Source organism: Rhinatrema bivittatum, chromosome 6, assembly GCF_901001135.1.
Source record: "Rhinatrema bivittatum chromosome 6, aRhiBiv1.1, whole genome shotgun sequence".
Classification (NCBI taxonomy): domain Eukaryota; kingdom Metazoa; phylum Chordata; class Amphibia; order Gymnophiona; family Rhinatrematidae; genus Rhinatrema; species Rhinatrema bivittatum.
Genome location: NC_042620.1, coordinates 266917140 through 266931975, shown reverse-complemented (window position 1 = coordinate 266931975; position 14836 = coordinate 266917140). Strand labels below are relative to the sequence as shown.

At 41.7% G+C, this 14836-nt stretch overlaps 1 long non-coding RNA gene across 1 annotated transcript in view; it reads left to right on the top strand.

Annotated features, from left to right (window-relative positions):
• The first annotated feature begins 882 nt into the window (after positions 1-882).
• Positions 883-14836, top strand: part of LOC115093287 — a 120918-nt gene continuing 106964 nt past the window's right edge. Inside the window, exons 1-2 of the long non-coding RNA XR_003857266.1 lie at positions 883-989; positions 4410-4487. This is a non-coding gene — a long non-coding RNA (uncharacterized LOC115093287). The remainder of the gene's footprint in view (positions 990-4409; positions 4488-14836) is intronic.

Sequence of the window (14836 nt, the reverse complement as noted above, 5' to 3'; positions counted from 1 at the left end):
TCTTCTTGCAAAAAATAAGGGACAGAACCCACCCATGCAGTCTCTCAGGGGTAGAGAAGGAAGACAGAGTCTTGATGGAAATGACTTAGATGGAATGCAGTTATATGTAAATAACTTAAAGTATTAACTTTTACTTATTACACTTTAGCAATTCTAGATAATACAAGTATGCAATAGTAATAACATTATCAGGATCAACTTTTAACAATTTTCTTGTTATATTTCAGTAGATATCTACACATTAAAAAACCTTAAAATGAAAAGAACAAGTTCATTACCCCCAAAAGAGTACTTATTAGATAAGTGGCCACTTTTCTCTTTTAAAAACTACTTCACTCTCTTTATGTCTCTTTTGTATACTGTAACTCTGTAAGTATTCCCTTTCTCTCCTTTATAATATTTAAATCAATTTAGGTAGATTCAATGGTCTCAGTCTCTTTTCCTGTTATTCCCTGTGTAAAGGTTAGTGATATCTCAGTTTTTTCCTAGTCTAGCTAGACTGTGTTGGTTCTGGGATGGATACACTTAGCTCTTGTGAAGGAGTAAGGCTTCAACCCCGGCCCCGAAGACCATCATAGGAAAAGGGGAGAATCTGTCAAGCCTGGGCAGATTCAGACAGCACCAGTTTAAGAAAGAACGCAAGGGAATCCTGGGGCGAAGGTAGGGGGAGGTCCCTGTGGGGGAGGAACCAGCTAACTGGATAGGTCCTTTTCAGGAAAGAGAGAAACCTTGGAACGTCCAATGGCAAGGAAGGGGCCCGTCCCACCTTGAGGAATCTAGTGGAGAGCCAGAGCTGCCTGACCAGAGTGGGGAAGAGCTGCAAGGGGAACTGGAAGATAAAGAGAAGGAGATGAAGTTCATTCTGGCAGGAGAGAGCCAGGAGGAGGAAGGCACAAGCCACCCTTTGAAAGAGGAAGTTAGTGATGAGGCTATGGAAACGGAGTGAGCCAAAGGAGTATAAAGTGGGAGAGAAAAGAAACTGCATTCAGGTAGAGCACACGCTGAAGTGGAAACAAAACTACGGAAGGTTGTGGGGGAGCTGAACCTAATCAAAGAATTAGTTTGTGTGTATAGTCAAGCTCTGCCACAGGTGGGAGGTGTTTAAACATGTTCAGGTCAGGAGTGGTTACAACTGAAAAAAACAAAATACTGTTTCATTCCTTGTAGAGGAGAACTGTGATTAACTATAGTTTTCGTTGCTTTGAAAACCTGTGTGCTGAAGAATGCTGCAATGGTTTCATCCCTATGGAGGAGATCTGGGTTTAATCATAAGGTTTTTTTTTTCTTTTTCAAATCCTGGCACTGAGGAGGGTTTCCACCTAAAGGGACCCTTGTTGCACACCCTATAAAGAAAGTCCTGGGATGGGCGGGGTTTGCAAACCCTTAGAGACTGGCAGCCAAGAGGTTACAACAGGACAGTGCCCCATCCAGCCAGAAGAGAGCTCTGGTGGAGGTAGGGCTACCAGAAAGTAAACCCCAAAAGAAAAGTTACCCCATTGGCAGGAAGGGAGACACCCTCCCAAGTGATTCGAGGAGAAAGACTGGGAACTCTCTGACTTAGCTGGACTGCGTGTGGATAAAGTTTTATTTTACTAACGCTTGCAGTGGGCCCCCACCCAGCCAAGAGGGTCAAGGACACAGGGGAAAAAAGGCGGTGTTGTGTTTTTAATTTGTTGCCCAGGGGGGGTTTAGCCTCACCGAGAGGCCCATGGAGTTTACATACATTTCCATTCAAGTTTTTTGCCAAAGTGAGCCCCGGAGTCCTGTAGAGAGGAATAAGAGATGGAAGACCCATCTGTGTTAGGGCGGGCCGGGAGTGTCAGATGACGGCGGACCTTCATAACTCTGCAGTCAATCTTCATCCCCTCCACAAATGCTTGATAATGTAGCTGGTTAAATTGCTATTAGGGATCACAGCTTGTGCCACAGGAGGGACACTGTCATTGGATCCAATTGGGGAGTGAAGTCTCCTTGCTTGACTTTGTGCCTAAACTTTAAATAACAGAAATAGTGTATTCCTTATTACACTGCCACCGACAGTCTCTTCCGCAAGTGTACTATTTTGAGTTCCCTCAAACTGTTGTCCAGGAGTCTTGTTGGACTGAGCTAGCTTAGGGGTACATTTTAAAAGACAGCGCGCGCGTGTACTTTTGTTCGCGCATCAGGCGCGAACAAAAGTACACTGGATTTTATAAGATACGCACGTAGCCGCGCGTATCTTATAAAATCTGGGGTCAGCGCGTGCAAGGGGGTGCACATTTGTGCAACTTGCGCGCGCCGAGCCCGGCGCGCGCTGCCTGTTCCCTCCAAGGCCGCTCCAAAATCGGAGAGGCCTCGGAGGGAACTTTCCTTCCACCCCCGCACCTTCCCCTCCCTTCCCCTACCTAAACCCCCCCCCCCCCCCGGCCCTATCTAGGACCCCCCCCCTACCTTTATCTGAAAAGTTACTACTGCCTCCGGGCAGTAGTAACTTACGTGCGCCGGCGCAGCAGGCCCCGACACAGGCCGCTGTGTCGGGGCACTCGGCCACACCCCGGACCGCCCACACACCCCCGAACACACCCGCGATCCAAAACTGCGCCCCCTGGCCATGCCCCCAACCTCCCCTTTTTGCAAGCCCCGGGACTTACGCGCGTCCCGTGGCTTGTGCGCGCCATCGAGCCTATGCAAAATAGGCTCGGCGTGTGCAGGGGTTTTTTAAAAGGGCTACGCGCGTACCTTATGCGTGTAACCCTTTTAAAATCCAGCCCTTAGTGAATGAAATAAAAAAATAATTAAATTTCCCTCTCACTATCTATGCACAGAGAAATTGCTTCAATGGTTTCTTCCATGTGTTACAAATTACACACTCTCTCTCTTTGTACTCGCATACTTATTTAAGGTCAAGGGGGGGGGGGGGGTCAACTTTAGCAATTACATGCGGCGATGCATCGCAGTCTTCCCCAGTTCCCTCCCACTCTGCTCCAATTAAGGAGCGGACTGAAAGGGAACTTCCCAACCCCTAGTCTAACCTCCTTTCCCCTTCCCCTATCCGGCCCTCCCCTGTCCCTATCCTAACCACCCCAGATTTTGTGGTTTTACCTTTTGCTCCTGCCTCGGAGCAGGAGCAAGTTGCACGCGCCGGCACCTCTAGCCCCGCCCTGCCCCCAACCGCCCTGTCCCGCTCCCAGACTGCCCCTCCTCCAGACCACCCCTTTTTTAAGCCCTGGGACTTACACGCGTCCCGGGGTTTACGTGCGTGGCCAGGCTGTTTGAAAATTAGGCTGGAACGCGTAAGGCCTGGCCATGCATATAAATCCTGGGTTTTTACGTGTGCCGGGGTTTGAAAATCTACCCCTTAGTGTTTGAGTTCTTGCCAGGTACTTGTAGCCTGGATTGGCCATTGTTGGAAACAGGATGCTGGGCTTGATGGACCCTTGGTCTGGCCCAGTAAGGCAATTTCCTATGTTATGGAGGCTGGGCCCCAATGCCTGGGCCTCAGGCTAGGTTAAGGCCCAGGCCCAGAGCCCATACCTCGCATCAACTCCCGTGTCTTTCTAATCTTTTTGTGATGTTTTCCACTGGGGATACACTGAAGTTAATTAACTTTGGTGCATTCACCCCAGCAGACACTGCAAATTTGATATATGGCAATTGTACGGCAATATCAAAGTATGTGTATAATTCCAAAACTCTGCACCAGCCCTGCTCGAGAGAAAGCCTCTTCAATCCCCTCAAGTGCCAACTCTTCTCCTTCAACTTTAGCATTACCCCTTTCCGCTTCTCACACTGAATGTAGACATCTTCCTTGGTAGGCTGTAATGCCCCTCCAATAGGCACTAACTTCCTCTTAAGGCATCACTTCCATTCCCCCCCCCCCCCCCAAATAACAAAATAAACTTGCCCACACAATCCTCCAGACACACATCTTACCATAATAGAGAGATAATTCCTCTTACCTGTAGCTTTACCTCTGATGAATGATGCTGATAGTAGTGCTTCATTCATGTAAGGCCCTTACATCCCTCCTAACTTTGACGTTCCAGCTTCTTCTGAATGTTAAGAGGGGTGGGATGGAGGTATCATTTGCTGTTGAGTGAGCAATCCTTTTTGGGAAAGATTACTGCTTATTTGAGGCCTGCCTATGCAGGGAGAGTGGCGATGACATCTGTGGGAGTTGCCTGTTTGGGGGGGAGGGGGGGGGGGTAACTATGTTTGATGGAATGGCCATGTGGGATGGTTGATGGTGCTCGAAAGGGTTGGGGAAGAGGAACTTCCCCATGCCAATTTACCTAAAATAAAAGAGCTGATCCGTGTGGGGGATTTGGGGCTGCAGCTAATGTGAATTTATAAGTGGTAGTTTGTACTTGCTTACATTGGTTTGAAGTCAGTGGATACCTTTTACCTGTTCACTTTACGTCAATTTTCAGAAAGGAAAGTACCAGTGTGCATTCACTTTGAAAATCATCCCACCACCAAACTAACAGCATACAAGTACACCTGTGAATGTGAGTGCATAGGGTTATTTTCTGGGGGGGGGGGGGGGGGGGAATACATGCATACTTTTGGAAATGCAAAGTATGTGTATAATTCCAAACTCTGCACCAGCCCTGCTCGAGAGAAAGCCTCTTCAAACTGTGGATAAAAGTATGCACATGCGTGCCCTATAAACATACTTTTACCAATTTTGTGAAAGCCAATTTCCATGGATGGAAAACTGTGTTATCCAGGGAAATTAAATTGATAATTATTTCTTAAACATTTTTAGTGTCAATATTCACAACAGCACTGAGGCTGCAGTATTGAGGGCAAATTTTACTGTGCCTTTCATACATTTTTAATAACTTGGGCAGAAAAATCTTTCAGAGGTGCACAGTAACACTTTTTTTCCACAAGTTTTATTGCATAAGTCCCAAAGGGCTTGAATTTTAAAAGAATTTACACCCTTAACATTTGGTTTTAGATGTGTAAAAGCACTTTCCCCTTGTAAGTGGGCTTATGAAAAATGCTGCAATATTTGCCATTGAATTGTACATAGGACTTACCTGCATAAGTGCACATTACTTGGCTAAATGGCTTTTGAAAATTGCTACAGTAATAGTTATATTTACACATGTAAATCCTTTTGAAAATTACTCCAAAATGTGTATTTTTTTATTCCTTTGGCTGTCATGTTACATACTGTAAATGAACACAAAAGTTTTCAGGGTTCTGTACATGTTACACATTTGACGTCTGGAAATTCTTCAAAGGCTTTGTCTCAAGGCTCCAGTAGATCTCTATAAATGCTGCTGCCTGATCAAAAACCTTTTGATTCTTTATCACAAAAGTAAGCCGAAGAAAAGTGAGTATACCTTTCTGTATCTATATCATAAACTGGAGTTATGCAGATATATAATAATATAGCTACATGTCTTAGTTATCTATGATATTTTATTAATTGAAAATGAAGTTCTGATACTCTTGAGCCTAAATGTCTTGAATACCGGAGCTAAAATCCATTGCATCCCAAACATAAATCTCCAGTTGGTTACAATTCTTGCTTTTATTTTGGATTACTTGAAACACAGAGTCTTTTTCAACAGAAAAAAAAAACTATTGCAAAAATTGTTTTTTGCAAAAATGCTTTGAAAATCTATTTAGTTCCTTTTATGTATTGGTTATGAGGGATGGGGGCATACTGTGTTTTGTGTTTGTATGTTTTATGTTTGTATGTTTTATTGTAAATGTGATTGAAATATGTCCTTGACTCTTGTACGATATTAGAGACTGATTTCTTTTGTTTTTGTTTATTTACATTTTTAATTAAATTTTTATTAAAATAAATTTAATTAAATTTTTATTAAAATAAAATATGAAATATTTTGATTATTAGTTGTTGTGAATCATATAACGTTACTTTGATTTGGATACCTTGCTTATTGCATTCTCCCCCATATTGTGCCTCTGGCTCATTGTAGTACATTGGCTATATTTTTTTAACTCAACCAGTCTGTGCCTCTAATAACCAACTATAACTGGGTAAAACCAATATATTTTCTTGCTCAGCTCTCCTAACACTGAAGATCATTGTGAAGTCAGCAAGAGTAAAATTGGTTCTATAATAGCTCATGTACATTTCTGAAGTTGTATTGTAATAGTTTCATAGGCTAAGACTTTGGATGGGAAATAATTGCTCTAACTGTTATTATTATCACCATTATCTTTGAAGCACAAATAAGCATAGCTGGGTTTTCAGAAGGCTGCAGCAGTTGTAAAATCAGTGGTAAAAGATAGGATATGTATTCTGCAGTTTGGTGATGCTTTGGAAGTTTCTGTTATCAATTCTAATTGTTGTATCACCTACAAATCTGATGTGTTTTCAGTCTTACCATAACTGAAAAAAGGGAAAACACTGTTTTTGATTTTGTAGTGGTTTCCATTTCCATCACTTTATCAAACTGTTTCATTAGCATCAAAACTGAAAAGGTTAGGGAGTTACTGGGTGAGATACTTTTGCTTTATTAATACTATGGCACTCCTAATCAGAGGTATGCAAATCTAATGCAGGAGAACTTCACAGCAGTCTAGCTTTCAAGATAGCTGCACAAATACTTATGCATACATATGGCATAAGAAAAGTTTAATTTGCTTATTTGATTACCTTGAAATCCAATTTGGTTAACAACTTTTGAAGACTAGATTTGTACATCCCCTGTTTGCATGAATTGCTTTACATTATAAAGTAGCAGCTAGCACCCATTCTGTTTGGGTAGTGTACCTGGTTTAAAAAAAAAACAAAAAACAAAGCCTCTACTCCTGAAGGGTTAGATCTGCTTATAGGCAGGGAAATAATTCTTGAATTAATTGATGAAACTGTTTATGAATGTGCTGTATCTATTTCTATAATATGTAATTCTGCTTTCAGGAAAGATCTCTTATGTAATGAGAAAAACAGCTGATTTCTGCTTCCAGTACAATTTTATTTTAAATTAAATATGTATCAGTTACTATATCTTCCAAAGATTTATTTTAAAATCTAAACAGCATCAAATATAAAAATACTCAGAAGGAACACATTTAGATAGTACATTTACTTGTCATTCTTGCTCAGCTCTCCTAACATCAAAGACATTTGTGAAGTCACCTATGGCTCCATAATAGCTCAGGTACATTTCTGAAGTAGTATTGTAATAGTTTCACATGCCAAGGCTTTGGATGGGAAAGGATTGCTATTACTGTTATTATTATCACTATTATCTTTGAAGTACAAGTAAGCATTGAGCAAATCCTTTGATATATTTAGATTTTCAGTTTTTAAAATAGGATACCTAAATGGGTTTTTATAAGGCTGCAGTGGGTTGTAAAATTTGTGGTAAAAGATAGGATATGTATCCTGCAGTTTGGTAATGCTTTGGAAACATCGTTATCTACTCTAATTATTGCATCATCTGAAACTCTAATGTGTTTCAGTCTTACCATAACTGTGAAAAAATGGAAAATATTGTTTTTGATTTTGTAGTGGTTTCCATCACTTTATCAAACAATGATAGGGAGGATCAACTTGGTGGGGGTGTGGCACTTTATGTCCGGGAGGGGATAGAATCCAACAGGATAAAGATCATACAAGAGACTAAATGCTCAGTAGAATCTATATGGGTAGGAATCCCATGTGTGTTGGGTAAGAGTATAGTGATAGGAGTATACTACCGTCCATCTGGACAAAATGGTCAGATAGATGATGACTTGCTAAGAGAAATCAGGGAAGCAAACCAATTTGGCAGTGCAATAATAATGGGAGATTTCAATTACCCCAATACTGACTGGGTAAATGTAACATCAGTACTTGCTAGAGACATAAAGTTCCTGGATGTAATAAATGATTGCTTCATGGAGCAATTGGTTCAGGAACCAATAAGAGAGGGATCTATTTTAGATTTAATTCTTAGTGGAAAGCAAGATTTGGTCAGAGAAGTAACGGTGGTGGGGCCACTTGGCAAAAGTGATCATAACATGATCAAATTTAAACTAATAACTGGAAGGGGGACAATAAGTAAATCTGCAGCTCTAACACTAAAATTTAAAAAGGGAAACTTTGATAAAATGAGAAAAATAGTTAGAAAAAAACTGAAAAGGTGCAGCTGCAAAGGTTAAAAGTGTTCAACAGTCATGGACATTGTTTAAAAATGCAATCCTAGAGGCACAGTCCATATGTATTCTGCACATTAAGAAAGGTGGAAGGAAGGAAAAACGATTACCGTCACGGTTAAAAGGTGAGGTGAAAGAGGCTATTTTAGCCAAAAAAACATCCTTCAAAAACTGGAAGAAGGATCCATCTGAAGAAAATAGGATAAAACATAAGCATTGTCAAGCTAAGTGTAAAACATTGATAAGACAGGCGAAGAGAGAATTTGAAATGAAATTGGCCAGAGAGGCAAAAACTCATAATAAAAACTTTTTTAAATATATCCAAAGCAAGAAACCTGTGAGGGAGTCGGTTGGACCATTAGATGACAGAGGGGTTAAAGGGGCTCTTAGGGAAGATAAGGCGATTGCAGAAAGACTAAATGAATTCTTTGCCTCCGTGTTTACAAATGAGGATGTTGGGGAGATACCAGTTCCGGAGATGGTTTTCAGGGGTGATGAGTCAGACGAACTGAACGAAATCACTGTGAACCTGGAAGATGTAGTAGGCCAGATTGACAAACTAAAGAGTAGCAAATCACCTGGACCGGATGGTATGCATCCTAGGCAGGGCCGGCGGAACCACTAGGCGAGCTAGGCCCAGTGCCTAGGGTGCCGAGACTTAGGGGGCGCCGTGGCAGGCAGCAGAATTTTGAAAGGGCAAAAAGTACCCTTTCAAAATTCTGCCAGCCTTCGACTCGCCTAGATGGAGACCAAGCGTTGAGATTTAGGGGGCGCCGTGGCAGGCAGCCAGCTCCCGACTCGCCCTGCCGCCCCGCCAGTGTCACCCTCCCGACACCCCCCTAGTGGTCCAGCGGAGGTTCCGGGAGCGATCTGCCGCTCCCGGGGCCTCCGCTGCCACTAAGCAAAATGGTGCCGGTGACCTTTAGCCCCTACCACGGCGCCCCTTAAGTCTTGGCGGCTGGTCTCCGGCTGCACCGATCTTCCTTTCTTCGGCCACGTGATCAGCTAGACCGGCTGCGCCGATCTTCTTTCTGTGTGTGTGTGTATGTGATGTATATGTAAGAAAGGAATGGAGCTTCTGTGTGTCTGTGTATGTGAGAAAGGAATCTGCCAGTTTAAAAAAATGAAGTGTGATAACACATATACCTCAACTTTTGTGCTGATTTTGTTGAAAAGTTGGATGAAAGATGAAATTACTAAATTTTAAGAATCCCTCTGCTGGAAAATAAAATTTAACAAAGTGGGTAGAGACAAATATTAAAGTAAAAAAAATAAAAATTAAAGTATTTAAAATGTTCATCTCAGCAAAATCACAAATTTAAGATACTGATGCCAGGTGGGTTTTTTTTTTTTTAAGCATAATTTAAGCATGAAGACTAGAATAGTTCCAATCTGAAAGTTTTGCTTTTTTTTTTTAAGCCTTTAGAAAATGTATATTTTTAAATGACTAAGACTGGAGTCTTCCATTTAAAAGGGAAGCTGACTAAGGATGTCTTTCTGTTCCATATCTCCCACATGAATAATCATACGACTGATAGTTTGAAGAAACACACTTACTTTATTGCCTGAAAGCATAAAACAAGAGAAGGTGTAGGTGGCTGGCGCTTGGGAGGACAGAACCTGAAGGAAGGGTGTCATTTTGCCTTCTGATAGGAATGTGGTTTTCTTATTTAATGGTTGGGAGCATCACTTTCACTTTTAGTAAAAGTGAAAAATGCTGTAAGTCTGAAAGCAAGGTGCTTCTATGAGTGTAATGTGTATGTGAGACAGGGAGAGTGCTTCTGTATGTGTGTGGTGTATATGTGAGTCAAGGAGGGTGCTTGTGTGTGTCAGTGTGGGTGTACGAGAGAGATGGAGCATGTTTTTGGCTGGCTTGTGGCTGTGAGAGAGGGCATGTGTGTGATTGAGCCTGTTTGTAAGTGAGATAGAACGTGTGTGATTGAGAGCTTGTGTGTAAGTGAAATAGAGAGAGCATGTGTGTGATTGAAAGCCTGTGTGTTAGTAAGAGAGAGCGAGAGCATTGTGTGATTGAGAGAGACTGGCCAGAGAGGTGACTGGTATGTGTGTGTGTGTGTGTGTGAGAGAGAGAGACTGGTTGGGGAGATGAGTGATGTGTGAGAGACAGAAACTGGTCCTGAGGGTGTGACTTGTGTGTGTGTGTGTGAGAGAGAGAGAGAAGAGACTGGTTGTGGTCCCTAAAGAAGAGGACTGTGAGGACAGCTTCAGCAGCTACTGCTGCTTCTGGTATGGCCTGCAAGGGAAAGGAGTAGGAGAACTGCTGGAGAGGGTAAGTAAAGGTGGCTTTTTAAGTTCATTTTTCTTGATTGACTACCATTTTAATTATTGGGTAGTATGTGATGTGTCTGCTGTTTGAAATATTTTATTGGTGTTTGGTAAAGCTTTCAAAATTTGCATTAATCTTTAATTATTGGATATTCTATTCATCAGCTGTTTTGAAATTATCTTATTTGTATGGTTTTATAATTATGATTAATGATTTATATATCTTTATATTATTGATTTGTTTCACAAGGAATGGTGAAATTTTTGTTTTTCCATTGTTACACTGTATAGAGTCTGGCGTGATGCGTTTTACAGTTCAGTTTGTCTGCACATTTCTGTTTATACTTTATGTGGCTTTATTCTGTATTTGATGAGAGGTCTGTCTCTGCTCTGTATGTGTGACCATGATGAGAGATTCTGCTTGCATATAGTGTCTGTATAGGGATCATTAGCAATCGGGTTTGTTTTGTTTCCTTAGTAGGTGGTGTATTGGTATTCTAGGACCCAGTGTAATATTTACCCTTGCTTTTTCAAAGCTAGGGTTATTGTTGTTTGAGTCGTTGCTGTTATTACTGTTATGTTACGATGGGATTGCAGTATAGATTTTGAGTGTCTTTTTTGTGGGGTTTTGTGTTCACAATGTGCCTGGCAGTGGAAGGTGTTTGTGCTGCTGTTACTGTGAGGTAACACCAGAATTTGAAAATATCTTTTAGTATGATGAGCTGTAAGGGAAACATCCAAGCTCCATTGTTTAGGGGAATTTCAGTGGATGCACAGAGTTACAAAACTGGAGGTGCAGGATTTGTATTGACATTCTGTTCCTTCCTATATATTCCTGACTTCACTCTCATAGCCATATAGAATTAGTTGAATGAGGCTATCAAATAATTTTATAGTATGAAACTGGCCAGCTTTTTAAAATTACCCAGAAGAGCCTTTGGACTTTTTTATTAACACTCTTTTTTAATAACCAATTTGAAAGCACAATCCATGCTATAGAGGTGGGTGTGATGAAGAAATGTCATTTTGGCTTCCCCCCCCCCAAATTCTTCTGTCTAGCGACACCACTGATTTTCTGTGACCTTAAGCATTAGTACAAGAAGGATTAAGGGGTTGATGCTGGAGAGGCACACAAATGCATTGGCCCCTGAGTGCCGGAGACCCTTGGTGCTCCACTGGGTGCGAGTCATATGGGGCCGCAAGCGGTGGCAAAGAGGAGTGGAGATTTGGCGGGCCACGAGCAGTGCCCAACCTGCTTGTGACCGGAAACCACACAGTCAACGGACGTGATCGAGAATGAGGTAGGAATCGGGGCCAAGACCGGGGGGGTGGCGGCGCAACGGGGGGGGGGGCGCAAGGGAGAAGGCTCGCCTAGGGCGCCAAATCCCCTTGCACCGGCCCTGATCCTAGGGTTCTGAAGGAACTCAAAAATGAAATTTCTGATCTATTAGTTAAAATTTGTAACCTATCATTAAAATCATCCATTGTACCTGAAGACTGGAGGATGGCCAATGTAACCCCAATATTTAAAAGAGGATCCAGGGGCGATCCAGGTAACTATAGACTAGTGAGCCTGACTTCAGTGCCGGGAAAAATAGTGGAAACTATTCTCAAGAACAAAATTGTAAAGCATATAGAACAGAGCTTTCCAAACTTTTCATGTTGGTGACACACTTTTTAGACAAACATAATTTCGGGACACAGTAATTCAGTCTACTAGCAAACCAGAGGTTAAAGGTTAAACGAACAAAATGTATTTCGACAATTTATGTATGTTTCCTTAAATATATACATAATAAAATGTTTCACGACACAACCTATCTTGTGAAAATCTTTCATTTATATTAAAAATATATAATATTCCAAGATTAATGTTATTGTTATAATTTATGAGTAACAATAATAAAACAAAGTTATTGTGTTATTCAATTTACCTCTTTAATGAGATATATGAGCTTGATGGGATGAACACAGATTTGAATATTTGGTGTTAATAAGAAAGTCCAAAGGGTCTTCTGCGTAATTTTAAAAAGCTGGCCAGTTTCACACTATAAAATTATTTGATAGTCTCATTCAACTAATTCTATATGGCTATAAGAGTGAAGACTGGAATTTATAGGAAGGGACAGAATGTCAATATAAATCCTGCACCTCCAGTTCTGTAACTCTGTGCATCCACTGAAATTCCCCCAAACAATGGAGCTTGAATGTTTCCCTTACAGCTCATCATACTAAAAGATGTTTTCAAATTCTGGTGTCACCTCACAGTAACAGCAGCACAAACACCTTCCACTGCCAGGCACATTGTGAACGAAAATAAAACCTCGCAAAAAAAAAAGACACTCAAAATCTATACTGCAATCCCATCATAACATAACAGTAATAACACCAAGGACTCTAACAACAATAACCCTACCTGTGAAAAAGCAAGGGTAAATATTATACTGGGTCCTAGAATACCAATACACCACCTACTGAGGAAACAAAACAAACCCGATTGCTATAGATCCCTATGCTAGCGAATTTCTCATCATGGTCACACACACAGAGCAGAGACAGACCCTCACCAAATACAGAATACAAAATAAAGGAGCACAATTAGACAAAAACTGAAATGGAAACCCCAAGAAGCCAGACTCTGTGTATTAATAATGGAAAAACAGAACCATCATTCCTCATAAAACAAATAAAATCAAGAAACATAAAGCATCAGTTATAATAGTAAAACCATACTAATAAAAGAATATTTTAAAACTACTGATAAATAGAATTTCTATTCATTAAAATCATATACATTTTTTACAATTTCCTAAACACCAATAAAATATTTCAAAACAGCACATATATCAAATAACACCCAATAATTAAAACTAATAAGGATTTTAAAAAGCCCCTGCTGTCCATACGTGGGAGCTCTTGATTTCCAGTCACCCTGATATTGTCGAGGATTAGGAGGTTATCCTCTCTCTCTCACACATACTCACATTTCCATTCTCTCTCACACATATACTGTCACATACATACACATTCATGCTCTTATACCCACCATAACCTCTCGCTCTCACAGACACTGACACACTGTCAAGCTCTAAGACACTCTCTCTCCCTCCACACACACACCCCCACACAAACTCTTACTCCCCTGGATTTTCTCATACATACTCTGTCTGGCTCCCTCACATACACACAAACACACACACCCAGGCAAGCTCCCAGTCATTCTCACACACTGAAACTGACCCCCAGGCAGGCTTCCATTCAATTTCACACCACTCCCTCAGGCATGCACACATTCATTCTCACACACACAGACCCCCAGGCAGGCACCAATTCATTCTCACACACACATACACCACACACAGGCCGGCACCTATTCTCACACATACAAACCCCAGGAAGACACCCATACATTCTCATACACAGACACACCCTCAGGCAGGCACCCATAAAGGCAAACCCCCTCTCTTTCTTTTGCCAGCAACCTCGGAGCCTCTCTCATTCCTCTGCTGCCACTGCTGCCGCATGGCTATTGGGGAGGCGCTGATCGCTGCTATTGGCACTGAAGCCCATTCTGCTGCCTCCTCTGTGCAGGACCCGTGGGTTTCCACTTCCTCCATGTTGATCTCGTACATTGTGAAATCAGCATAGAGAAAGTGCTATTCTTGCACATTACCAAAGATTACATGTGCCAATCAGTAAAAAGTAATTTATTTCTTTTTTTTTACCTTTGCTGTCTGATCTTAGTTTTCTAATCGGTTGGTCACAGGCTTTTTTGTTCCGCCTCCCCTTTCTTATTTTTTTGCCAATTCCTTTCATATTGTCTTTTTTTCTATTTCTTTTCTCTCCATCTATCTTCTTCCCTCAAACATTCAGTCAGGTTCTCATTCTCATATGCTTTCTCTCTCTCACACACTCACAGGCTCTCTCTCATACAATCATTCATACAGTCTCTCTCTTGCACATGCTGTCTGACTCTCACACACCCAGGCTCTCTCTCACACCCACATGTTGTCTTGCTCAAGCACAGGCTCTCACTGTCACATGCTCTCTCTCATAAAATCATTCATACACAGTCTCTCTCTTGCACATGCTGTCTGACTCTCACACACCCAGGCTCTCTCTCACTCCCACATGCTGTCTTGCTCAAGCACAGACTCTCACTGTCACATGCTCTCTCTCATACAATCATTCATACACACAGGCTCTCACTGTCACATGCTGTCTCTCTCACACATACACAGGCTCTCTCACATGCTGTCTCTGCAAACATTCAGGTCCTCACTCCCACACACAATCTCTCAACTCACCTCATACACACACACAATCTCTCAACTCAGCTCACAGACGCACACAATCGCTCAACTCAGCTCACAGACGCACACAATCGCTCAACTCACCTCATTCACGCACACAATCTCTCAACTCAGCTCACAGACGCACACAATCG